This window comes from Myxocyprinus asiaticus, chromosome 31 (assembly GCF_019703515.2).
Source record: "Myxocyprinus asiaticus isolate MX2 ecotype Aquarium Trade chromosome 31, UBuf_Myxa_2, whole genome shotgun sequence".
Lineage (NCBI taxonomy): Eukaryota > Metazoa > Chordata > Actinopteri > Cypriniformes > Catostomidae > Myxocyprinus > Myxocyprinus asiaticus.
In genome coordinates, this window is record NC_059374.1 from 19,515,781 (window position 1) to 19,540,961 (window position 25,181).

Genomic DNA, 25,181 nt, shown 5'->3' on the forward strand with positions numbered 1-25,181 from the left:
AAAAAAAAAAAAAAAAAAAATCTACATTTAGGACCATTATGATTTTTTTGCACTGTGACATTATTTTAAGGACACATAAGCACATTTTATCCCTAAATTGTATAATGCTTCTGGATGTTTTACTTTTACTATTACCTTTGTTTTTGATGATGATTCTCACTACTGTAACCTAGTCATTTTTTACTGTCTTACAGCTTTTGCAGTAATGAGAATATCATAGTGTCCATCTTTTTTTGCATAATGAGAAGGGGGGGTTGTGTGTGTGGAATTGTCACAAAAATATTCTCAGAATGTAAAAAATCGTAATTGCCCTTAAAATAGGCTTCATTTTATATATGCAACCTATCATTTGTATTTTCTATTTTTTATTTTCAGGACATTTTCTTAACAGGTTTCATGAGGATCACCCGAGTTTATTTATTTACATTGCATTCCCTCCCTTTGCACACTGATATACTTTAACTCAACTTTGAGCTTTCATTAGAGATACTTTAGAGGCTATCTCTGTCTTATCTCTCCAGCCGTTCATGGGGAGAACCTTATTTTTCATTAAATATTTTCTTTAGTGTGAATTTCATCCTTCTCACGTCACATCTGCTTCTTATGTCACGGTAATTCTGAACGTGCTTTGTGCTCTTTCAGTCAAGTTACGAAGCCCCTTAAAACGTTACGTCTCTTCACAACCTGTGATTAAATGGTTAGAAGCTGACATAAAGCTGCTTCTTAGAAAAAAGTGTAATGTCAATGCAGCAAAAACAGGGCCAGTTTTCAGTTCATTTGATGTCTTTAGATTCTACAAAGGCCTCTGTTGTAGATCATGGATATCTTGTAGATCAATGGAGATTTTGTCATTCCTATTTGATTACTGTGCATTTCCTTATAACACAGTGATCGCTCGTCATATTGTTTTATTAATGTATATATATAATTTATCTTAAATTGTATGTTTAATAAAGTTTATTTCTTTTAGATGTACTTGATATAGAATGGCAAATTAAGTTCTAACGCCAAAAGATAATGAATGACGTTCAGATTTATGGTTTACACATTGTCTTTAGGCCGCTGTCTTTTAAGATAGATGAGATAGCACAATGATAATGTCTTGATTGCCTTAATGTGTGTTCATTTAATTCTGTTTAAAAATATAATAATAGTTAATGCACATGTCTGAAAAGAACAGTTAAAGCTACTGGATCAGCCTTGTTCATTCCACACGATTATGTATAATGTGTAAGTGGCTGTTTAAATCTTAAAGTGTTACTGTCAATTTTTTTTGTTACTGTTGCCTGTTTTGCCAGATGTTTGTTTTTTTTTTTTGTTTTTTTGCATCAATGCTTTGTCTAGCCACTATTCTGCTTGCACAAACAACCCAATATTTGTGGTAAAATAATCCATTCTAATATTTTCGTATGTGATCCTCTTCTCGATGCATGTTGAATTCAGATTTTGCACTGTGCGTGCTACTGATATTGGTTTAGCATGCATCACAATGGATGGATGGCTTTGTTACACTGTACTTGTGTTTTTAATGTGCTGAATGTTGCACTATTTGTCATTTTATAGTTGATTTTTTGCATGTATTGTAGGCCTAAAGTTGTCTTGATGTATGTTACATAAGAGTACAAAGCAATTAATATTGTTATTGACAATTCAGTGGAGGTGCATATTACAGGTCACATTTACAACTACAGTGTTTCTGGAGTCTGTTCACTTTAAGAATCAGTTGCATGTTATTCTTATTAGAGGTCAACCGATAGTAGATTTTGCTGATACCGATAACTAAGGTAGTGGAAAAGTCCGATAATAGATTAATCGGCTGATAGTTTTTAAAAGCGATTGATAGAATGTTACAAAATTTACGTAGTCTTTCCTTACTAAGACGGGCACAGATATAGAGGCAACAAGAGTCCAAAATGTAAAAAATATCAAATGCAGGAGAGTCACGTGGCGCCATGCGGGGGTCGGATGTGTAAACGGCAAGCTCTGTGCACTTTCTTTTATAGTTTTTAATAATTTTTATGTCATAAACTGGTGAGATTCGATACACCCTGCTACATAACTGTTCTATGAAGTCAACATGTCAAAGAATTCAAAATCCTCGGGCTCTGGAGATATTAAAAGACACTTACGTGCTCAAGCTGAAGCCTGCAGACCAGGGACTCGGTTTGGACGGTGCGGTGGGAGAGATTCAATGTCAGCTGTCCAGCATGTCTGTAATGCTGGTGAAGGTCGTGGCAGACTAGGAGGATCTTGCTGTAATACGTCGATCGATTACTGCGATGGAGACGAAATTTACTGAGTTGGGTACAAGAATCGGGGATGTCGAGAAACGGATGGATTATCTGGAGTCATCGGAGAGGGAATTAGCTGCTAACCCGCTAGCGACCAAAGTAGATTTGGAACGCATTTGGGAAAAGTTGGAAGACCTTGAGAATCGTAATCGGCGAAACAAAGTCCGAATTATTGGAATTCCTGAGCATGAGGAAGGCTGAGATATGGTGAAATTCCTAGACGAGCTCTTCCCGAGTCTGCTCGACATAACAGGACATAAGCTGGAAATTGAGCGAGCTAACAGAGTCCCGGTTCGGAGATCGATGGAGGGAGACGGGCCTCAATCAATTCTGGCCAAATTTCTGAGATCATCTGATAAAGATCTCGTGTTACGCGAGGCGAGGAGTAAAGGAAGGCTTTCTTTTTCAGACTTTGCAAATTGCAAAACGTGATCGATTCAAAGAATGCAAGAAACTCTCAACGGAAGATCGCTTTTGCACTGATGTTTCTGGCTAAATTGAGAATAGATACTAAGGGTGGCCGCAAAATATTTACATGCCCACAGCAAGCATTGTCTTTCATAAAATCAATAGACTGGGGAAGTCATGGTGTGTTTCTCACGTTGCTCCCAAGTGAGCTTGACTCACTGAACAATTCACTTGACCGTCTGAGGAAGCTAGGTGCCTTTTTTGTTTCTTTTTGTGCTGGCTCCACCTAGTTGCTGGAGTTTGTTTTGTGGAGGAACATTCCTTCGGAACAGTTGTGGAGGAATCTGCATGTTCCTTGTGTTTATGCTTCCTATTGGCTGGAGTTTGTTTTGTTGAGTATTTTTTGCAGGACATTGGAAGGATTAGGTCATCTGCTGCGCTCATGAACAGCCAGCTCACTGAACATTCGTTTGACTGTCCGAGAAAACTGATTATTTTTATTTTTTTTTGGCTGGTTCCACTAGCGGCTGTAGTTTGTTTTGTGGAGGAACACACCTTCGAGAGTCAATGAATCTACAAGTTCTTTGTGAATATTCTGCCTAGTGGCTGGAGTTTGTTTTATAGATTATTATCTACTGTGTAATTCTGTCTCACAAAATTTGTATAGAAGCACTGGACTTGAGCAATCCGATGGCAAAGTTGTCGCGGGGGCTCTCGTAGGCGTACATGGACTGTTTGAGTTTAGAGGAATGGATGCCGGTTGGCGCTGTCGTGCGCAGGGTTAATGTGCACGTTTTTCTTTTTTCTGTTTGTTTGGTTCAGGAGGAAATTCGGGGTTTGTCTGTTGCACTAATGTTGGAATGTGGTCTTTATAATTTTATTTTTGAGACACAATCTATTTTTTCTAATATGTCAAATGTTAATATGAGTGGACTGTCTCTCTCCACGTGGAATGTGAATGGGTTGGGGCACCCCATAAAAAGAAGAAAGGTTATTTATTTTCTTAAACGTAAGAAATATGATATATTGTTTCTTAAAGAAAAGCATCTTTCTCCGCAGTAAGCTGAAAAATTTGGGAAGATATGGGGTGGGCATGTTTTCTTTAGTGCTGGCTCAAGTAAGAGCAGTGGAGTCATTACATTGATAAGTGAACATCTACAATTCAAATGTCTCAAACAGAGTAAAGATAAATTGGGAAGAGTCATTGTTTTAGCAGAAATTCAGAGGCAAAGGTTGATTTTGGCTAATATTTACGCACCTAACGCTGATGATCAGGGCTTTTTTATAGATCTTGAAGGGATGTTGCAAGCCGTTAGCACCCCTCATGATGTAATATTGGTCCCTCATTTCATCTGTTGTTGATTGTTCAATTGGAAACATATTAGTCTCAGATCACGCCCTGGTGAGTTTAGAGGTGTTGCCACATATGGAGAAGAAATCGTATAGTTGGCACTTTAATGTATCCCTTTTGCAAAATCCTGATTTACAACAAATGTTAAAGGCTGAAATCAATGTTTATATGGAGACCAACTGGTCCTTAGTATCCTCTGTGGGCATGGCTTGGGAGGCACTTAAGGTGGTTCTTATGGGTCGGATCATACAGTATGCCTCATTCTTCAAAAAATCCAAAGCACGAGAACTCATGGAGTTGGAAGGAAATATTATAAGTGCAGAGGCAGAGCTGAAGCGCTGAATGTTGTCTGAAGGCCTCAGAGAATTGACCCGATTGAAATACAGATATAATACAATTTTGTCACGGAAGGTGGAGTTTTGGTTATTCAGGGCAAGACAGTCATACTTTGAATTGGGGGTCAAGGCAGGGAAGCTTTTGGCTAGATATATAAAACAGAGAGAGTCTTTTCTACCATGCTCTCAGTGAAATCTGCTGGTGGTGAAATTTTTATTGATATTAATAATGCTTTTAAAGAATTCTATCTTGATCTCTATAGTTCCACGTCTTCGTCTACTGATGAGAATATTAGAAATTTTGTGGAACCATTATAACTCCCTAAACTGATGACTGACCAAAAAAATTCCCTTGATTCTGCGATAACCATGGAGGAGCTTGACGAGGTAATCAAGGCCTTGCCTACAGGCAAGTCTCCGGGGCCAGATGGCTTTGCCGCTGAGTTTTTTAGATCTTATGCTACAGAACTGGCTCCACATTTGTTAGAAGTTTATACGGAATTATTAAAGAATGGAAAGCTTCCGCCAACCATGACACAAGCCCGGATCAGTCTGATTCTTAAAAAAGACAAAGATCCCAGTGAGTGTAAGTGTTATCATCCAATTTCCCTGATCCAGCTAGACATTAAAATATTGTAAAAAAAAATTGGCTAACCGATTAAGTAAAGTTATGACATCTCTTATACATATAGATCAGGTGGGGTTTATTCGGGGCTGTAGCTCTTCTGATAACATCAGGCGTCTCATCAATATTATGTGGTCAGTGGTGAATGATCAGACTCGGATCATCTCACTTGACACTGAAAAGGCATTTGATATTGTAGAAGATTTTGGAAATATACGGGTTCTTTTATTGGATGGATTAAGTTACTTTATAGACACCCGGTAGCGACGGTACAAACAAATGGATTAATTTCAGATTATTTTACTCTGGATAGGGGCACCGGACAGTGTTGCCCTCTTTCCCCATTATTGTTCTGTCTTGCCCTGGAACCATTAGCAGCCGCGAAAAGAAGGGAAGATGATTTCCAGGGGTGGTGGCGGGAGGTGTGGCGCATAAGCTTTTGCTTTATGCAGATGATATTTTATTATTCGACTCCGACCCCACTAGATCTATGCCTTGCCTCCACAGAATTTTTAATTCCTTTTCTAAGTTCTCAGGATACAGAGTTAATTGGTCTAAATCTGAAGCTTTGGCTCTGACAGCGTACTGCCCAGTAACGGCTTTCCAGCCGGGCGTTTTCCAGTGGCCCAAACAGGGCATTAAGTATTTGGGCATTTTATTCCCAGCAAATTTTTCTGATTTAGTTACAGTTAATTTGGACCCTTAATAAAAAGGTTTTCGAGCGATGTGGGCAGGTGAGCTTCATTACATTTATCTGTGACTGGGATGGTTAATGTAAATTTAACTACCTGCTACAATCTCTCCCTGTAGTTGTCCCCCTCTCTTATTTCAAGCAATTTGATAGCATAGTGAAGTCCTTCATTTGGAATGGTAAGCATCCCAGATTACATTTTGATAAGTTACATAGGCTGATTGACAAAGGTGGGCTAGGCCTACCCAAGATTTTGTTTTATTATTATGCATTAGGTCTCAGACATTTGGCTCATTGGTCGCTTCCACCTGAGAGAGCCCCTCCCTGTTTTGTATTGAACAGGAAGTTCTTGCCCCTATTTCGCCATTGCAAAGCCTTTCTATCAAACTAATCGGAGAAGTTAAGTTACACCGTTATCTCGCATTTGCACGCGGTATCGACAAAAGTGTCAAGAAAGTTTAACTCAGACATTTATTTAAATGTTGCCTCGAGCACATGGCAGAACCCAAAATTATGTATTAATAAGTCCCCTTTCTGCTGGTCAGAGTGGATTGTTACAATGCTCTATATGTAAGTATTTACCAATTTGAGCTTTTTATAGCCTATATATTCACCAGATGAGGGTTTTGTAAATACACCGATTAGCCAAAACATTATGACCACTCACAGGTAAACTGAATAATGTTCCCTTTGGGACGTATCATCTTCTAACAAGGAGATGGTAAGCGAACAATCAGTTCTCGTAGTCAGCATGTTGAATGCAGGAGCGACTTTGACAAGGGCCAAATTATTATGGCCAGACGACTGGGTCAGAGCATCTCTGAAATGGCAAGGCTTGTGGGGTGCTCCCAGTCATCAGTGGTGAGTACCTACCAACAGTGGTCTGAGGAAAGACAAACCACAAACTGAGGACATGGTGTTGGGTATCCAAGGCTCATCGATGCGCGAGGGCAACAAAGACTATCCTGTCTGGTCGAACCGACAGAAGTTCTACTGTGGCACAAGTCAGTCAAAGTGCCCATGATGACCCCTGTCCACCATCGAAAGCACCAACAATGGGCACGCGAGCGTCGGAACTGGCCTTGGAGTAGTGGAACAAGTTCGCCTTGTCCGATTACTCCGATGATGTGCGCTGTTTACCTGAGGAAGTGATGGCACCAGGGTGCACTGTGGGAAAACGACAAGCCAGTGGAGGGAGTGTGATGCTCTGGGGTATGTTCTGCTGGGAAATCCTGGGTCCGGCCATTTATGTGGACGTCAATTTGACACGTGCCACCTACCTAAACATCGTTGCAGACCAGGTACACCCCTTCATGGCAATGGTATTCCCTGATGGCAGTGGCCTCTTTTTTCAGGATAATGCATCCTGCCACACTGCACACATTGTTTGGGAATGGTTTGAGGAACATAATGAAGAGTTCAAGGTGTTTCCCTGGCTTCTAAATTCCCCAGATCTCAATCCGATTGAGCATCTTTGGGATATGCTGTACCAACAAGTCCAATCCATGGCGGCTCCACCTCGCAACTTACAGGACTTAAAGGATCTGCTGCTAATGTCTTGGTGCCAGATACCACAGGACACCTTCAGGGATCTTGTAGAGTCCATGCCTCGGCAGGATGCGGAGCACCAAAAGCATATTAGGCAGGTCATAATGTTTTGGCTCATCAGTGTATATAGTGTATATTTCACCAGGTTTAATAAGGTATAAGGTTTATTATTATTCACAAGAAATAAAGTTGGAGACATGGTCATGTGGTGATGGGGCACGTTTGCATTTTCCTTTGCATGCTTTCGCTTCCATTTAGAACACTTGATTAACTAATCAAAATAACAAAATAAGCATTGAGGTGAGGATAAAATTATATATGGGTGAATATTCTCAATGAGGTGTCGGTGATTTTTTTGTTGTTGTTTTTTTTATTTTTTATTTCACCTCAAATCAAGCTGTTATAAATGTAGAATCCTCCAGCATCGGCCCCATAGGAACATGGAGAAATAATAATATAAAAAATATATATATATTTTGGCATAGATTTTTTCTGATAACCGATAGTTCCAAAATTCAACTATCTGCACCGATTAATCGGTAAAGCCAATATATCATCTACTTCTAATTCTTATAGTAATTTATTCTCCCTAAATTGTGAATCAAGTGTGATCTAACATGAAGTAGTTAAATATATATTAAATGGTGCAAACAGAGCTGTCAAAATATGAACAAACACCTTTCTGCTTTACGTGGTCACACTGCAACCCACAGATTACATTTAGTGATGAAGAGGATAACTTCACAGAACATAACACTGGTCTTTCAAAAAGAAACATTTTCCTGAACACATCGCTTGCTAAATCCTCCCATAATAATGTATTGCTCTTCCATAAAATCTTTTTTAGATTTTCTTAGATTACAAGCACCGACATCTTGGAATTAAACATCCAGATTTCCAGGAATTTTGGTGGAAAAACACCTCTAAACCTTTGTTTAAAAGTTTTTGCCCTTGGAAAAAAACAAGTCTCTCAAAAATAAACAGAAATGGATTAACAGAGAGGCCTCGGATTGTTAAAATCAGATCAAGTATCTGGGACTAATTCTGGGGACGACAAAAGGAGTTTGGCAGGTTGACTTTTATCTTTAAAGTCTAATCTTGTGAAGATGAAGAATGATGCTTTGCCCTAAAGATCACTGATCCTTTGTCACAAATAGCCAACAAAAATTCAACTTGATAAAAACCTGCTAATTTATGTCAGAAGCATCTGCATGTAATCTTGTTTCTGTAGTCACTAAATTCAAAGTGACTATATTCGCATTTATGACCTAGTGTCCAGATGTCAAGCACTTTTCTATATTCACAGTTTCTTATGCATTTTAACCCTATAAAGCCATGTGTATCAAATATAATACACAACATTTGATGGCTCCTGTTTCATTCTCTGTTCAAGCTGACAAGCCAAACAACCTACGGTTTGTACGTTTCACATGTTTATGGCACTGTCTAGTGGTTATTTGTGTAAAAAAAAAAAAAGAAGAGTTGTTTCAATGTTTATATCGTTCTATATAAAATGGTGGCGGAAAAGTGACTCTTATGTTGGGACAAATGACAGCTTATTTTAATAAAGTAAAAGTGACAGTAATGCTTATATTGTTACTAATATTTTAAAATGAGTATTTGCTGAATATAAGCAACTTGTGATTGGTTAAAAAAATGTATATAAATTTTTTTGAAAAACCCTCTTTGAAATCCATGCATCAAATATGATACAACAGGCTTTTGAGGTATATCTCTCAATCACCATTACACTCTATTCATGCCCACCACAAAACAAATCACAGAGCTTTGTAAATTCTGACATATACTTTTTATAAGATATATTTAAAGTGTGAGCTAATATTTCTGTGTATTTTCATATATTTAATAAATATATATTCATATATATATTTTACATTACAAGCTATTATGATGTCATCTTACCATAAGTTCCTGAGACCCAGCGAAAAAAAGTTTTACAATTTACCTTTTTTAAATGTCAACATAGAGTTTGGTGCATGAAATACATATGATAAAATTTGTTTATTGAAAAAAGAATGTTTTGTTCATATTGTATTTGATGTGCTGAACTGAACTGTTATGCTTCTCTTCATGCATATTATATGCTTTTTGGAGCTTCATAATGTTAGTACCCATTCACTTGCATTGCGAGGACCTACAGAGCTGAGATATTATTCTAAAAATCTTCATTTGTGTTCAGCAGAAGAAAGAAAGTCATACACATCTGGGATGGCCTGAGGGTGAATAAATGATTATCCATTTAAAGGGATAGTTCACCCAAACATGAAAATTCTGTCATCATTTACTCTCCCTCTTGTAATACCAAACTCATATTACTTACTTTCTTCCATGGAACATAAATGGGGATTAGGAACTGACAGCCTCAGTCACCATTCACTTTCATTGCATGAAACAAATAGCAGAGTCAACATTCTTTAAACTTTCTCCTCTTCTTTTCCACAGAAGAAAATCATATGTGTAAATTATAACAGAATTTTCTTTCGTGGGTGAACTATCCTTTTCAAAGACATGTTGGGAAAGAAAACTGGAGAGCAAACAGAGCAGTGAAAAAATAAGACAAAGTGTGGATGGACGTGCGCAATCACACGGAAAGAGTGTTTTGTTGAAACTCATTTGTCCTTGAATCACTTAGTCAATTTTCTTAAAAGAAGGAAGGTTTCAATGGGGAATCCTTCAACAATTAAAGCCAATTACTTTCAGCAAAACCAAGTCGATGAAACAAAATCCGTTGGGTTATTGAAGTGGCCAAACTTCTCAGTCACTACAACAGTTCTATGCTAATGAGGCTAGGCTAGCATAAAGCATGATGTCATTATTTTTAATGCAGCCCACTGAATCGAAACACATTGAATCTAAACACTTTTCTGCCAGAGTTAGACGACAAGTCACATTTCTTAGCATCACAATTGTTAACCAATGATGTAATTGAGCTAAAGTTGTTTAGATATGGACAAGCCAAAAATGTAAGCGGACCTATTTTTATCTCTTTAGTGTTTGGTATAAGCAGAGACACAAAATTTGCACTGGAAGGCAGTCTTTTAATACCAAACACTAATCATATGGGAATAGCTCTGGAATATCAGGTTATGTTATTAGACAAACTTCGAGTTTCATGTGCTAAGTGACTGTTATTCTCAGTGCTTACTGTTTATGGGACAGAAATGACAAGTACCACATTGTCTGTCCGAAAGAACTGACTTGCCTTAAAAGGACCTTCGGTAAGGGACAATCCATAAATTATCACCTGAACATTCCCACTTTTTAGAATTCCTGAATTATAGGTTGCTTTTGTTAACAGTATCAGCTAAATGACAAATCAGCAGTAATTAATATAGAATCCAAAATCTGGGTGGTTGTAAGTGTTCAGGAAACCAGTTGTTCCAACATGATTACACAGGAAATCTTCCGAAAGTTCATGTACACTAAATTCAATCCCATTCTGCTGAATTACATCAGACATTTTTTGCATCAATTCAGGCACAAACATCTTTTCCTCTAGCTCTACTCATAGCATGTTGCACAAGCAACCTCAGAGACACAGCTTCTGGTCCCATTTGGAACCAAGAAGTGATCGTGTTCACATAAACTCAATGGTAAGTGTGATTCGAGGGTTGCATCTTCACTCTAAAATTGCCTTTTAACTCTGCTGATGGTTAGGTTGAGGTTTGGGTTAGGGAATAGGGTTAATAAAATATCCATTCCCAGGGGCAGGGTTTCGATTTCCAAGGCCCCAAGCAACTGTCCAACTGGGGGCACCCAGGGGCTGGGCGATATGGCTCAAAATTATTTCTTGATATTTTCACTAGGGGCAGTGTTGGCTCAGTGGTTAAGGCTCTGGGTTACTGATCAGAAGGTTGGGGATTCAAGCCCTAGCACTGCCAAGATGCCACTGTTTGGCCCTTGAGCAAGGACCTTGACCCTATCTGCTCCAGGGGTGCCATATCATGGCTGACCCTGCAGTCTGACCCCAGCTTAGCTGGGATATGTTAAAAGAAGTATTTCACTGTATATGTGCAAATGTGTGATAAATAAATAAAATTAATTACATAAAAAGTGATTATAAATTATATTTTTACAGTATTTATCCTAACAGCCATTATAGTCAGGTCTATTCAAAACAAGGAAGAATATTATTTAATTTGTAATGGTATTTTATATTTGCATGCACCAATACAACAAAACAGTAATAAAAAGGCAATGTTTACCTACATATATCTTTACCAAACCTTTTTGTGAATGAACAGGATGTGCAAAACTACAACTGCACTCATATTTTGGAACCTTACTGAATATTGTTTATCATTGTCTAGTCAAGTTTATTATTATAATATAATGCTGAATTAGCACTATTATTTTGAGTTCTTATTTATAAAAAAGTGATATATTGACTTCGCCTGGGGCTTTTATTTTGACAGAACAATAGTATACTGCAGTGTCAGTATGTATTTCACAGTTTCACAGTACAATGTTCCTCATTCCATAATGTTCCTGAAACGTTGTCACCTCATCCATTTCTCATACTGCGTCACGTTTTAAGATTTGTATAAAAACTTGAAGTGGCTTCGAATGTTTGGAAATGTGCAAATAGGTGAACCTGCAGCACTTTGCCTTCACAATGCACATAAACTGTTCTGCAACTGCTGGAAACAGCGTATCCACGCGAGAACACAGAACAGCCTGTCACCCCTTGAGTGTTTTTCTGTCTGACCGGTGGGCCCGGACACAATTAGATGGTGGTTAACACCGCTGCTGTGCATTTCTGTTTACCATTACATCATTTAAAATAAAAAATGCAACTCAATTTTGGAGCCACCCTATGCAGGTCACATCCGTAAATTGGAGCTCACGTGTGCCCAGACATTCAACAACACATCCAGCTTCGACCACTGGGGGCAGTAAAACATTTTTGGTAAACAGACCGATTTCAGCAGGAAAACTTTCGATCTGCTGTTGCCGAATTCACAGTGGTTTTTCAGTTAAAAGCATCACTGGCTATTGCAGGAAGTCTACTGGCCAATTGGGTGAAAAGGTCACCCCCTCTCTGCAAGGAAGGGCAACTTTAAGAAATTTAAGACACTGACCTTTAGGTTTGTTCAGTTTTAATGCATAGGAAAATAGGGGAACAGAACTGAGAGAGGATGTAATTTTTTTATCTAAAAGGTCTTCATGCTTGGGCTTGATACATCTGAATTCACTTCATCCATGTGGTGTGTAAGTAGTTTAGTAATTTAAACCGATAAATCATGTTTTTCATCTGCTCTACTGCTGGACAAAATAATATTGACAATTACATTTCCTTTTTGTATCGTTGGCCGTATTGAACATTTTGGCCACATGCATATTTATTAAGTGATAACTGATTTCACAAGGCCTGAATTATCTTAATTCTTTCTTTTTTTTTTTTTTCTGGTAGGCTTGTTGAATAATTGAAGATTAGCATGAACCTTAGGCCCATACTCATTTATGTGGAAAACACATGGTTTCACTGAAGTTATGCAATCACTTGTTAAACGTTTATTCTCCAGATCCATTTGACGAGATTTAGTTTTGGCAAAAATTAGATGCATACTTTTGTACTTTTCCTATTGATGTTCTCTCTATCTTATGCAACGCAGTCCAAGAAAACATGTTAGGTTAAAGCACTTTTGTTAAGCAAAGACTTTTTTCATTGCCAACGTTGGGTCTGACTGTGATTATCTGATTCTAGTGTCTTGTCCTCTTTTAGAAGTTTCTTTATTTGAAATAATGCATTTGTACCTGTCTTACAATAAAACAAAGATAAATTGTGAAACATAGTTCTCACACACAGTGCCTCCTGGTGATCATACAGCTCTAGTCAGGATTCACTCTTCACTCAGTTTCTATGATAATCTTTAAATAGATATTGTCAGTAGTATGAAAACACCATCACATAAATGAAACAGAAATTACTTTTGAAATAAATAATGACGTCATTCTATATTTTGAATGCATTTACTTTGGCTACTGCTCTTATAACTTGCAGCTGCTGATTTTGACCATTTAACTTTCTTTAACTGGAACATTCAAATTATGCATACAATTAGTTTTTTTTATTATTATTATTTGTAGAGTTCATGGGACATCTGAGTTGAGCTCTCTCGTTCTTGTGCTTGAAGCAAGAGCTAGAGCAGTTGGGATATTTAATTAGGATTGTATGGTATGCAGCCACAAGGTGGCAGTATGTGCAAAGACTACAAAGTTTCAACTGCTTCACTGGCATGCAACATAGGACGAATTTGAATCTACGGTGAGCATCCCTATGCCTTACTCAGTCTGAAGGGTAGAGCCATTGAAGTGGGTACTCTCAAGGGAGCAGGGAATTCATTACCCATGTCTCATGTGTGACTCATGTCATGTGTGTGTGTTTGAAACATCCTACATAAAGACAGGCTATACTGGCACTTTTTGAATGGGAAAGTTACCTTGATAACATAGCAGCAGAAATCATTCATATATTGCTGTTAAAATTGTTATATATATAACAATTTTAACAGCGATATATGCATGTTTTTTGCTGCTATGTTATCAAGGTAACATTCCCACTTTTAATCTTTGCGCGCGCGCACACACACACACACACAAACACACACACACACACACACACACACACACACACAAATATATATATATGTTTCGGAAGGAAATTGGTACTTTAATTCACCAAAGTGGCATTCAGCAAAGTATCACAAAGTATAGTCAGGACATTACTGATGTAAAAAACTGCACCATCACTATTTGAAAAAAGTCATTTTTGATCAAATCTAGACAGGCCCCATTTCCAGCAGCCATCACTCCAACACCTTATCCTTGAGTAATCATGCTAAATTTCTAATTTGGTACCAGAAAATCACTTGCCATTATATCAAGCACAGTTGAAAGTTATTTGGTTCCTTAAATGAAGCTTAACATTGTCTTTGTGTTTGTTTTTGAGTTGCCACAGTATGCAATAGACTGGCATGTCTTAAGGTCAATATTTGTTCAAAAATGGCAAAAAAGAAATAGCTTTCTCAAGAAACTCATCAGTCAATCCTTGTTTTGAGGAATGAAGGCTATACAATGCTTGAAATTGCCAAAAAAACTGAAGATTTCATACAAAGGTGTACGCTACAGTCTTCAAAGACAAAAGACAACTTGCTCTAACAAGGACAGAAAGAGATGTGGAAGGCCAGATGAACAACTAAACAAGAGGATAAGTACATCAGAGACTCTAGTTTGAGAAATAGACGCCTCACATGTCCTCAGCTGACAGCTTCATTGAATTCTACCTGCTCAACACCAGTTTCATGTACAACAGTAAAGAGAAGACTCAGGGGTGCAGGCCTTATGGGAAGAATTGCAAAGAAAAAGCCACTTTTGAAACAGAAATACAAAAAGAAAAGGTTAGAGTGGGCAAAGAAACACAGACATTAGACAACAGATAACTGGAAAAGAGTGTTATGGATCTTAACCCCATTGAGCTTTTGTGGGATCAGCTAGACTGTAATCCCACAAAAGAAGTGCCTTCTCACACACCTTATCTATTGCAAGTGCTACAGGAAGTGTGGGGTGAAATGTCTCCTGAGTATCTGGACAAACTGACAGCTAGAATGCCAAGAACCTGCAAAGCTGTCATTGCTGCACATGGAGGATTTTTTGATGAGAAATCTTTGAAGTAGTTTAAATAGTTTTTTCAAATTGTAATAGTAATTTTTCACGTTATTAATGTCCTGACTATACACTGTGATCAGTTGAATGCCACTTTGGTGAATAAAAGTAACAATTTCTTTCCATAAGAGCAAAATCTGTGCATTATTCCAAACGTTTGGCCGCCAGTGTGTGTGTGTGTTTATATATACAACTTTTGTGTCAAATATAGCCTCTCTGTGTCTTTAATTACATTTCAAAATTTCAAGTTGTGTCATGACTCTTCGTGTGCCACTTGATGAAGACAAATGATAAACATGTAAGGAATATTTATCGCTGGGTTTAAAGGTGCTGTAAATGATTTCATCATGGAAAGGTATGCAAAAAAATGTCTTTCTCCCTGAAAGATATGAATGAAATAAGTGTCGTCTCACTGGTCTCTGTGACAGCACTAGACTAAACAGCAAACAAAACGCTGGCCTTTTCTACATATCGTGGCCCCCTTCGGCATATTGCGGCGCCGTTTTGCAGCCCTCTTCAGCTAGTCGCGGCCCGTTCGGCATAACGCGGCTGCCCATTTCAGCTTATCGCAGCCCGTTTGGCCCCGTGTCGTAGTCGGCCCACCGGGAAAAGTCTCAGTTCTCCCCATGGCCAGTCCGCCCCTGAAGATAAGTGTGGGTAAGAAACAGATCAATAGTTAAGTCTTTTTTTTTATTATAAATGACTACTAAATGACTAAAGCTGTGTCTGAAACCACCCCCTATCCACTATGTAGTGCACTATTTCGGGTGTCTGTGTCTAAATTCTGTGTGAGCCACTCGTTCCCTACTTTTGTTCACTCATTGTTACCCACAATGCACTCTAATTTTGAGTGTACATTCGATGTATTCGGGAAGACATACAAGCTGGGAGTTTACTGCTTCCTTCACTCCTGCAGTGTTTTGTTTTTTTCATACTGAATGTGTTAAATTACTTTTTGACAAATCATTACTTGATTAAAATAACAATAAAATATAGAGAGGCAAAACATACAGATATATTTGAAAATGTACTCTATTTATATTTTGCCATTAAGCTGAAGAATTCTTTATTTACTAAATAATTCATTGATGTGATATTATTTTAACTTAGGAGATAGCACACAGTGGATGATTTAAATATTCGGTTATAACATGTAGGTTATGATAACTTTGGTGCTATTTATGGTCGGATGAGGGCGCTATGCACCCAGAAATGCTACCTAGCTTGTATTGGAGTTTAAAGATATTAAAGTATAACAAATAAATACAATAATGTACATTTGATAAAATGTTTTTACTCTTTATATTAACATATATATGAAAAATGACAAAAAGAATGAAGATTTATTGTATTAATATATTATTTAATAAGAATAACAAGTAAGGCCCAAGTATTTTAAAAGTGCATATATGACGTTGTTTCTGCGACAGCCCCAGAGCTCCGACGCTCGGTATATATGTCAGTGTCCGAATTCACTCACTGCTGAGATATAGTGCACTCACTGTCATTCAGTATATAGGAAATTGTGAATGAGTGAACGATTTCGGACACATCTTAAATGTAAATAAATCTCCACTTTCATATTCTTCTTTTGTTTTTGGCAATTCGCATTCTTTGTGCATTTCACCACCTACTGGGCAGGGAGGAGAATTTATAGTAAAAAAAAAAAAGGATTTTTTTTTTTTTTTAGTTTCTCACCCACACCTATCATATCACTTCTGAAGAAATGGATTTAACCACTGGAGTCTTATGGATTACTTTTATGTTTCCTTTTGTGATTTTTTGAGCTCAAAGGTCTTGAAATGCATTCACTTGCATTGTGAGGACCAACAGAGCTGAAATATTCTTCTAAAAATCTTTGTTTGTGTTCAGCAGAAGAAAGAAAGTCATACACAACTGGGATGGCATAAGGGTGAGTAAATTATGAGAGAATTTTCATTTTTGGGTGAACTATCCCTTTAAAGTGAATCCCTATCACTATCTCCTTTGTTGTTACAAGAAAAAAAGTCATGCGGGATGAGTAATGAACATGAGGGTGAGTCACTTATGACAGAAATTTCATTTTTGGGTGAGCTATTTCTTTAAAGTGAATCCCTATAACTATCTCCTTTGTTGTTAACAAGAAAAAAAGTCATGCGGGATGAGTAATGAACATGAGGGTGAGTCACTTATGACAGAAATTTCATTTTTGGATGAGCTATTTCTTTAAAATACTTTCTCCTATCCCATCTTAAAAGAACTCAATAGTCTGGTTCCAGAAGCAAAAATCCCATTCATTTTTTTCCATAGACAAATTTATTTTCAATGATAACTTATAAACTTTCATCGATGTTCATCGATGGTGTATGCCTTTGTTGAAGCCATCAGTCAACCAATCAGAGAACCGTGGCCAAAAAAACCTACCAAATAGGTCCAGCAGCAAGTGCCCACTTCCATGTGAATGACAATCAAGTCGGTCTAAATATTTTGCAGTAAACTTAAATTATATTGTTTCTATACTTACAATCAACAACCTAAAATCAATAGTTCGACATACTTCCATAATTTATATTAGATTAATTATTCACATTGCGTCGTGGGATTGTAGTTTGTGCCCTTGTGAAAGATAGTAAGTACACCGTCTTGTACCTTTGTCTTTTTGTCCAATTTTCAAATACTTTTTGTTTCAAATCAAAGTTTGTACTGTTGTGATTCACTTTGGAGCTGGTTGGTTTGGTTCATGGCTTAGAACTCTTTTATGAAGGATTTTATGAAAAACCTATTCAAAAATTGAATGGGCAAAATACTTACGGAACCCAGGCGGCTAAAAAAGTGTGCAGGCACTGTTGCGCTCTATATGCAGAGACAACTATGAAAGCCTCTTGTAGGTTGATGCTGATGAGCTCTCGAGCGCAGCATCGTAGAGCGGGCTTGTCCAGTCGGACGCAGAAGCCTCAGCTGGGCTCCCCCCTTCGGGGTTGATTGCCCAGTCACAGGCTGATGCAGAGATGACGGACATGCTTTCCCGGGCGGCTGTGAGCGTCGGCCTAGAGTGGAACCCTCCGCTTTCCCCTGAACCCTCGCGGCTCGATGATTGGTTCCTGGGCTCGCGGCGCTGCTCAAAGCAGCCACGCCCCGCTCCAGTGCCTTTCTTCCCGGAAGTGCACGAGGAGCTGACAAAAAGATTTCTCAGTTCTTCCGCCCTCACTACCCTCAATGGCGGGGCGGCCAGGGGCTATACTGCGATTCCCTCGGTGGATAAGGCGCTTGCGGTGCACCTATTCCCGCAGAGCGCCGCCACCCGGTGCGGATGCCCAAAGCTCCCGTTCAAGCCCTGTAGGTTCATGTCGTCCCTGACGGCCAAAGCCTACAGCGCTGCTGGACAAGCCGCCTCTGCCCCGCACGCCATGGCTCTCCTGCAGGTCCACCAAGCCAAGGCGCAAAAAGAACTGCACGAGGGTAGTTCCTCCCCAGATCTGATGCAGGAACGGCGCTTGGTGACCGACCTCACTCTCCGAGCAACAAAGGTCACGGCGCGGTCTCTCGGGCGGACGATGTCCACATTAGTGGTCCAGGAGCGCCACCTTTGGCTCAGCCTGTTCGAGATGGGTGAGGCTGACAAGACATGGTTCCTTGCTGCCCCCATCTCCCAGGCTGGCCTATTCGGTGACACCATCGAGGACTTTGCCCAGCAGTTCTCGATGGTGAAGCAGCAGACGGAGGCTATCTGGCATATCCTTCCCCACGATTCAGTTCGCCAGGCATCCGCCCAGGTTCAGCGGTATCCACTTCACCTTGGTGAAGGACGAAAATGCTGCTACCTTGCGCGCGGAGATCGCTACCCTCCTACGGAAGGGTGCAATAGAACCTGTCCATCCGGCCGAGATGAAGAAGGGGTTTTACAGCCCCTACTTCATCGTACCGAAAAAAGGCGGTGGGTTGCGGCCAATCTTGGACCTGCGAGTACTGAACCGGGCTTTACACAGACTCCCGTTCAAGATGCTGACGCAAAAATGCATTCTAGCGAGCATCTGGCATCAAGATTGGTTCGCGGCGGTAGACCTGAAGGACGCATACTTTCACGTCTTGATTCTACATCGACACAGACCCTTCCTGCAGTTTGCATTCAAGGGTCAGGCGTATCAGTACAAGGTCCTCCCTTTTGGCCTGGCCTTGTCCCCTCATGTCTTCACGAAGGTTGCAGAGGCAGCTCTTGCCCCATTAAGGGAAGTGGGCATTCGCATTCTCAACTATCTCGACGATTGGCTAATCCTAGCTCACTCTCGGGACATGTTGTGTGCACTCAGGTACTTGGTGCTCTCGCACCTCAGCTGATTAGGGCTTCGGGTCAACTGGGAAAAGAGCAAGCTCCTCCCGGTTCAGAGCATCTCTTTTCACGGGTTGGAGTTGGACTCAGTCTCTTTGACAGCATGCCTCACGAACGAGCGCGCACAGTCAATGCTGGCCTGTTTGAAGGCATTCAAACAGAAAACAGCGGTTCCACTGAAACTCTTTCAGAGGCTCCTGGGGCATATGGCATCCTCAGCAGTGGCCACCCCGCTCGGGTTGATGCATATGAGACCGCTTCAGCACTGGCTTCAGACTCGAGTCCCGAGATGGGCATGGCGCCGCGGGACACATCGCATGGTCATCACGTCGGTCTGTCACCGTCTCTTCAGCCCTTGGACCGACCTCTCGTTTCTACGGGCAAGTGTTCCCCTAGAGCAGGTCTCCAGGCACGTTGTGGTCACGACAGACGCCTCCAAAATGGGCTGGGGCACTGTTTGCAATGGGCACGCAGCCGCCGGCTTATGGACGGGCCCGCGGCTGCATTGGCACATCAACTGCCTCACCCTGCGGAGGTTCCGGCCATTGATCCAGGGCAAGCACGTGTTAGTTCGGACAGACAACACGGCAACGGTAGCATATGTCAACCGCTGAGGCGGTCTGCGCTCTCGTTGTATGTCACAACTGCCCGCCGTCTCCTCCTCTAGAGTCGGCAGCATTTCAAGTCGCTGCGAGCCACTCACATCCCAGGTGACATCAACACTACAGTGGACGTGCTACCATCAGGGACAGGTTACCATCAGGGGAGAGTGCAGACTCCACCCTCAGGTGGTCCAGCTTATTTGGAGTCGATTCGGACAGGCACAGGTAGACCTGTTCACCTCCCAAGAATCCTCCCACTGCCCGCTCTGGTACGCCCTGACCGAGGCTCCCCTTGGCATAGACGCGCTGGCACACAGCTGGCCTCCTGGCCTCACAAATATGCGTTTCCCCCAGTGAGCCTACTTGCACGGACTCTGTGCAAGGTCAGGTAGGACGAGGAGCAGGTCATCCTGGTAGCACCCTACTGGCCCACCCAGACGTGGTTCTCGGACCTCATGCTCCTCGCGACAGTCCGCCCCCCGGCGAATTCCCCTGAGGAAGGACCTTTTTTCTCAGGGATGGGGCACCATCTGGCACCCGTGACCAGACCTCTGGAATCTCCATGTCTGGCCTCTGGATGGGACGCGGAAGACCTAAGCACCCGTGGTGGTAGACATGATCACTCAGGCTAGGGCCCCCTCTACGAGGTGCCTGTATGCCTTTAAGTGGCGTCTATTCGCTATGTGGTGTTCTTCCCGATGGGAAGACCCCCAGAGATGCGCAGTTGGATCGGTGCTTTCCTTCCTGCAGGAGAGGTTGGAAGGGCAGCTGTCCCCTTCCACCTTGAAGGTGTACATTGCTGCTATAGCAGCACACCATGACACAGTGGACGATAAGTCCTTAGGGAAGCACGACCTGATCATCAGGTTCCTGAGAGGCGCCAGGAGGCTGAACCCCTCCAGACCGCGCCTCGTTCCCTCATGGGACCTCTCTGTAGTTCTTCAGGGTCTACAGAGAGCCCCCTTTGAGCCTTTGCAGTCAGCTGAGCTTAAGGCACTCTCCTTGAAGACTGCCCTCCTGACTGCACTCACTTCCATCAAGAGGGTAGGAGACCTGCAAGCATTCTCTGTCAGAGAAACATGCCTAGAGTTCGGCCCGGGCAACTCTCACGTGATCTTGAGACCCCGACCGGGATATGTGCCCAAGGTTCCCACGACCCCTTTTAGGGACCAGGTGGTGAACCTGCGAGCGATGCCCCAGGAGGAGGCGGACCCAGCCCTGTCGTTGCTGTGTCCTGTGCGTGCTTTACACATCTATTTGGATTGCACGCAGAGTTTTAGGATCTCTCGGCAGCTCTTTGTCTACTTTGGTGCACATCGGAAAGGAAGCACTGTCTCCAAGATCATTGACACCATAGCTATGGCATTTATGGCACGGATAATCCCCCTTGTTTTTTAGGGAGTGGAAAAAAAGAAGGGGAAAAGAGGCCACGACTGGGTTAGCCTGTCTCTATCTTTTGGGTAGTCGACTTGTCCCCAAAGGGCCGTTCGACACTCATAACTTTGTTGGGGGAGGTTACGTGTCGGCCTGGTGCGCTGGCTACGAGGCACACAGTTGTCTGCACGTCACACACCGCCAGTTCACGTAACACAGTTCAGCCAGTTGCGGCGTTTTGTATAGGGACCCCTAGTGTCACTACATCGACACAACGTTGAGTGAGTGACAGATAGGGAACGTCCTGGTTACTTGCATAACCTCCATTCCCTGATGGAGGGAACGAGACGTTGTGTCCCTCCTGCCACAACGCTGAACTACCCGCTGAAATGGCCGGACCTTGTCTTGGCTCCTCAGCATAAAACCTGAATGAGTGGTTGCATACCAGCTCCTTTTATACCTGTATGTCCGGGGGAGTGGCATGCAAATACCACTTGCCAATTTTCATTGGCCTTTTATCAAAGACCAGAGGTGTTTCGGGCTCTCAAGAGTGACCCCTAGTGTCACTACATCGACACAACGTCTTATTCCCTCCATCAGGGAACGGAGGTTATGCAAGTAACCAGGACGTTAACTCTCCTACATGGTGTAAAGACCATTTAAATAGCTTCAAATGCCAATGAGCGTGCTGCTATAAGATTAATGTATTACTTGTTTTGAGTGCTGTGTAGTGATGACAGTTGTTTTGTTCTTCTAGGAAAAATACATCTTTCAGTTCCTCACAACAGTCCCAAAATCACATACTTGTATGTGCTTGCTGGGAAGGCTGTTGCCTGCTTTCAGGAATACAGAACAACACCATTAGGCCTCAATTATTCTTGCAGTAAATATGAAGATGTGGGAGTTGCCAATCTTTGTTGTTGACTCAATAGCTTGAAAAGTGTAGTTTTCCTTCCTGTGTTGATATATTTCCTTTTTAAAGTGGCAGTTTGGTTTGGACATATCAAAGCACTCATCCCTCTGTTTTTACATAGCCAATAAGCTTTTCTTGTCTATAAGACTTTCTACTTGCTGGTTGTTTGCAAGTGGTATTAGGGGGAGGGACATTCTAGACATTCTCATTCAAGAAAGCATTTGATTGGACAAAAAAACTCTGTAGTGCAACATGAGTCATCAATGTTTTTGGTCCCTTTTTCCTGGAACTGAAAGACTGTAAATTTTGAATCTGTATATCTGCTAAAAGTGACTTTTGTCAACTTTTAGGTGTACACTACGTAGCATATAAATGGCTTCAAAGCTAATAATTATAGACTAAAATCTACAAAACTCCAGTTTCGATTTCATGGGATCTTTAACATCTTGCCCAACATCTGTACACCTAAATAAAAGCTCGGCTTTCATAATGATGCATTATTTTTAATCAGAACCACACTGGACTATGTGGACTGCTAACAGAAGAGGAGTGTTATCAGAATAGGAAGGTACTGCTGTACCTCATGACATGTCTGGGACACTGTGTCCCTGAATGACTGAGCTCTTCAGGTCAGTATGTCTGCAAATGGGCAGCCATAGCAGCGTGGCACTCCGTTTAACAAACTTTAAAGGGGCTGTGTTCAAACTCTGGATAGATCTTGCGGACGGTCTTTGTCTGTCCTGTGCTTTACATTGGCGCATGATCAAAGGCTGAACCTGTTTTGACCCTCCATGTTTCAGGGGGAGATTTACATAGCAGCATTTACAAGCAGGTTGAGAGAAATAGCCATTATCTGCTGAGGGACTTGAAGGGGCTGATCCAGGATGAAACACTTTGTTCCGTGTTGTCTGTCTTCCTGTCTTGAATTCCAGCCATTGGTGGTCTTTGTATGCAGTAATAACAAAATAAAGTTTTCCATTACTGAAGAAACCCTAAAGATTGTTATTAGTGGCAACACAGCCAATAACACCTCAGTGTATATTATGGAGAAATTGTGGATGATTTATTGCTGCATTATGAAAGATTATGATGAGCTGATTTTTTTCCCTACATTACCCAAAGCTGTGCACTTACTCAATGCATGAACAATTACTTCACTGTGTAAACAAATTGCATGATTCAGTCATTTTTGAAAACCCCATATGATGGCAAGATTACATTAAAAAACTATGCAGAACTAGACTAATCATATTGATCTGCAGTCTGGCTTTTTTGCTTCCTTTATGCTGAGACGTAAGTCTGAAAAGCTGATGATGTGAGAAGCAACATCTAATTACTGTAGATTTTGGGGTTTTGCTTATTAAAGGTGAAGTGTGTAATTTCTGCACCACTAGCATCACCAAATGTAATCGCAAAAATATTGATTGTTTTCAAACAAGTTTCCTGAACACTCCCCCCATCTTACATTGTTTGGATAAACCGATAGCCCAACCCCAAACGGATGCCATTAGTTGGTGTGTGCAAGCTGGTCAGGATGCTCGAACAAAGAGAGCAATGTTTTGATAGTGCCAAAGAGCGACAGTGTTTACACTTTTTGGGGTAATCAACCTACAAACAGCATACTTATAACTGTCTTGGCACATTAAGCTGGGATAGAATAAAGTATTTTAACATTGTGTGTAAAAAACAATGATCAAAAACTCTTATTCCAGCATACCGTCGACATCATACAAGTCTGAAAGACATTGCATGTATCTGGTCTATTTTGTGTTTAGGAGATGACTTTCCTTTCTGGAAAGACAGCTGATCAGCCCTAGAAAAAGCAATTGACAATACCATCTGTTGGAAAAGAAAGTTTCTCAGGAATCTGGTATGTGTTTATTGAATTCCTGATTAATAGCACACTTTCAGCTGCAGCTGCTGTTTGGTTCAATCACTCTTTCTTTCTCTGAGTCTCTCTATCTTTTTTTAGTCATTCAGACACAAATGACTTTTCAAAAATGAAAATTCTGTCATCATTTGCACACCCTCATGTCGTTCCAAACCCTTATGACTTTCTCTCTGCTGTGGAACAAAAAAGATGATGTTTAGCTGACTGTTTAAAGGAATATTCCAAGTTCAAAACAAGTTAAGCTCAATCGACAGCATTTGTGGCATAATGTTGATTACCACAAAAATGTATTTCAACTCGTCAGTCCTTTTCTTTAAAAAAGCAAAAACCAAGGTTACAGTGAGGCGCTTACAATGGAAGTGAATTGGGGCCAATTTTTGGAGGGTTTAAAGACAGAAAGGTGAAGCTTATAATTTTATAAAAGCACTTACATTAATTCTTCTGTTAAAACTCATGTATTATTTGAGCTGTAAAGTTGTTGAAATTAATTTTTTACAGTCGTTTTAGGGTTTTAGGTTTTGTTGACATTACATTGTAATGGCAACGAAAATGTAAAATTGGCTCTAACGTTACACAGTAAAGGATAGTAAACAATTTTATCACACTAAAATCATATTATCATGCATATTGATTATGTCTTTTGGCTATACTTTTGAAATAGTATTTTAATGTTTACAGATTGGCCCCATTCACTTCCATTGTTAAGTGTCTCACTGTAATCCAGATTTATGCTCAAAATAGATTTTTGTGGTAATCAACATTAAGACACAAATGCTGTCGATTGAGGCTTAACTTGTATTGAACCTGGAATATTCCTTTAATATCAGTCACCATTCACTTTCATTGTATGGAAAAAAAATATTCAGTGAAAGTGAATGGTGACAGAGACTATCATACTACATAACATCTCCTTTTGTGTTCCATGGTTGAAAGTCATACAGGTTTGTAACAACATGAGGGTGAGTGAATGGTGACAGACTTTTCATTTGTGAGTGAACTTCTCCTTTAAGAAAATGCAAAAGAATGGATTGTTTGACACACATACATATCACTGGCTTTGTGTTTCTTAAAGTCTGTGGGAAGTTGAAATCGATTCCTACTAAATTTGAATTCAGCAAATAAAACTTTTTTGGACTTGCTAAATCACTAAGACTTTGTGT